The sequence below is a fragment of the Nomascus leucogenys genome, chromosome 23 (genome assembly GCF_006542625.1).
Source record: "Nomascus leucogenys isolate Asia chromosome 23, Asia_NLE_v1, whole genome shotgun sequence".
Taxonomy (NCBI): domain Eukaryota; kingdom Metazoa; phylum Chordata; class Mammalia; order Primates; family Hylobatidae; genus Nomascus; species Nomascus leucogenys.
The window spans coordinates 17,536,482-17,540,076 of record NC_044403.1 but is presented as its reverse complement, the minus strand read 5'-3'; positions in this window follow the sequence as shown (position 1 = coordinate 17,540,076).

Here is a 3,595-nt window from a genome sequence, read left to right as displayed (position 1 = left end):
TCCTTAGTCATGCCAAGATAGACTTTTTTTCAAGTGGCTGTAACAATTTATATTATCACCAGAAGTGTGATAGAGACCTTCACCTTGTTTTTGGTTGAGTTTTAGTTTTAAAATTTGTCATCGTTTTAACTTTTTTAATGTTATTTAAGTTCCAGGGTACATGTGCAGGTTGTACAGGTTTGTTTCATAGGTAAATATGTGTCTTGGTGGTTTGCTGCACCTATCAACTCATCACCTAGGTATTAAGCCCAGAATCCATTAGCTATTTTTCCTGATGCTGTCTCTCCCTGCACCACCCACCACCCTGACAGGCCCCACTGTCTGTTGTTCCTCTCTGTGTTTATGTGTTCTCATTGTTCAGCTCCCACTTATAAGTGAGAATATGTGGTGTTTGGTTTTCTGTTTCTGCATTAGTTTGCTGAGAATAATGGCTTCCAGTTCCACCCATGTCCCCACAAAGGACATGATCTCATTCCTTTTTATGGCTGCATAGTAGTCCATGGTGTATATGTACCACATTTGCTTTATCCAGTCTATCATTGATGGGCATTTGGGTTGATTCCATGTCTTTGCTATTGTGAATAGTGCTGCAGTGAGCATATGTATGCATGTATCTTTATAGTAAAATGATTTATACTCCTTTGGGTATATACTCAGTAATGGGATTGCTGGGTCAAATGCTATTTCTGGTTCTAGGTCTTTGAGGAATCACCACACTGTCTTCCACAATGGTTGAACTAATTGACATTACCACCAACAGTGTAAAAGCGTTCCTGTTTCTCCACAGCCTTGCCAGAAATCATCATTTTAATGTTTATGAAAGTTAATTGTTTTTCTCTGTAGCTTCAATTTGTGTTTTTCTGATTTGCAATAAGTATAAGTATCCTTCCATAAATACAGGGCCATTTTTTTGCCTTTGCTATAAAATGTTCATTCACACTTTTACTTATTTTTCTATTGGGTTGTCTTACTTTATTGATTCTACATATAAATCCTATGTCAAAAAATATGTATAGCAAAATTTTTTCATTCTGTGGCTTGTCTTTTTAACTCCTCATGTCTTGTGATGAACACAAATTTTTAGTTTTAATGTAGTGATATACCATTTACTTTACCATGTGCAAGTTTTACTATTGTTTAGGAAATTTTTCTGCATTTTGCAGTTGTAAAGATATCCTATATTTTATTTTATAATTTCTAGAGTTTTACCTTTTATATTTGCCTTAAATATACAACTAGTGGCCAGGTGCAGTGACTCACACTTATAATCCCAACACTTTGGAAGATGAGGTGGGAGGATCACTTGAGCCCAGGAGTTCAAGGCCAACCTGGGCAACATAGTAAGAGTTCCATCTCTGCAAAAAATTTAAAAATTAACCTGGCGCACACCTGTAGCCCCAGCTACTTGAGAGGCTGAGGTAGGAGGATCACTTGAGCCTGGGAAGTCAAGGCTGCAATGAACTATGATCACATCACTGTACTCCAGCCTGGGTGACAGAGCAAGACACTGTCTCAAAAAAAGAATATATATATATATATAATATATATATACTATATATATTACTATTATATAATATTATTATATATAATAGTTATATATAGTATATATACGAAGAGTAATATATATTTATAAAACTGGTAGCTGATTTTAGGGTATGATATGGGTTAAGAATCAAATTTATTTATTCCCTTATAGATAGCCATTTGTCCCAGGCCCGCTCATTGAATAAATGGTATTCTCCCCAGTGACTTTTAATTTCTGTTTCAAATTATTTGTGTGGGATTATTTTAGGATTATTTATTCTTTTCCATTATTCTGCTTATCTACTCTCATGCAAATGCCACACGTCCTAACTATTATAGATTTAATAAAAATGTTGAGTGTCAGGTAGGACAAATCTCCCACTCCTTGTTCTGCTGATTGATGATTACCTTGGATATTCTTTTTTCTTTGTTACTCTATCTTAACTTCAGAATCAGACGATTGTGCTGTTCTACTGTCTTTGTAGATTTGTAGATTTCATTGCCTTTATAGATGAATTGGAGGGAGAATTTTAGCTCCAGTTCTTTGTTTTTAAATTTACTTAAACATAATTCTTTTATATAATTTGACTTTAAATCTGACTTTAATTCTTTTCTGTTTTTATATGATTTAAGTCTGACTTTAATATTTTTCTGTGTTTACATGATTTGTAATTTTGGTTCAAATGTAAACAAAGAAAAGTAAAGAGGTAGGTAACCTGGAAGGAATTGTTTAAAAAAGAAGAAAAGGAGTTTTTGCTGTTGCTTAAACGATGTCTATATATTGTTGCTTAAAAGACAAATCCGTACATTGAGAAAAAAATAACTTTAGCTGGAAACAAGGAAAGTGTGAATCATAAAAGAGAGAGTGAGGATCAAAGCATATGCCTGACCTCCTTGAAGAGTGAGGTGAGGAAGAGGAGGCCGGGCTGGCTCCCGGCTGGCTCAGACTGGCTTAGGAACCTCTCAGCTGTATTCTGGAGCAATCCCTGAGGGAGAGAGCTGAGGATCTTGAGATAAATAGTGAGGGTGGGGTAGAATGAATTCATTATGTAAATAATAGTTGCAAGCCAGATGTTCATAGCTTGGGTAGCTTGGGTGTACCTTACTTGCCTGAGGCAGTTGTACAATGCATTTTGAGCTAGTTTTCATATCCTCAGGGGCCTTGCTATCAAATTCCAAAATTACTCCCTCTCCTTAGACAGCTTGCCTCACAACTGCTGAAAAAAGAAACCGTTAGGATGGTCTCATATTGAGGAAATTTTGGTAAAGTGTGTTACATGCAAACAGGAAGAGTGCAGGAATTAAGCAATCCAGATAATTACTGTCATGAATGTTGCATGGTGTGAAAAAGAGAAAAGATACTGCTTTTCAGTGTTTATACCAAAGTACATAAAATGAAAAAGGAATGCCACAGAGCTAATTTTTTTTTTTAACCCAAGCAGGCTTTTAACTGCTCAGATCCCATAAAAATCAAAAGGACGAATGTGACTTAAACTTGCTTTACTGAAGCACATTTTCACAACCTGGTATTTAAATTGAGCTTTGGGGCACTCAAATAATCCCACAGGCATGTAAAATCTGATACTATATCTGCATCTAAGTATACTGCTCTGGGATTTAGAATCCCAATTGGCAACCTGGGAAAACCATATTACTTACACTTGCTCAAATAGTCTCTAATTAGTTCTTCTGACCTTCTTGTATACTAATAAATGGCCCATTACAGAACATTAAAACTGAATCCTTTCTATTAAAAAAATGATTTCCTTGCAAGTGAACATGCTCTAGGTTTAATGTACAATGTTAGTTAACATTAGGTTGTTCTAATGTACAGTGAATGCTTTCCAGTAGGAAGTGATTGTAGCACTAATTAGGCTTTCTGGTTCAGTCAATTAGCTGAGAGGGGGGTGAGTCTTCCTACTGTGATCTAGATATTGCTTATATTCTTAGTTTGTTTTTGGTCTGTTACTTTGTGATCAAAAGAGCTGAAAACACTAATGTGAAATTGTATAATGAGCCTTGGAAAATTATGAGTCTGAAGAGACATTTGGATCACCTCATCAGATCAATT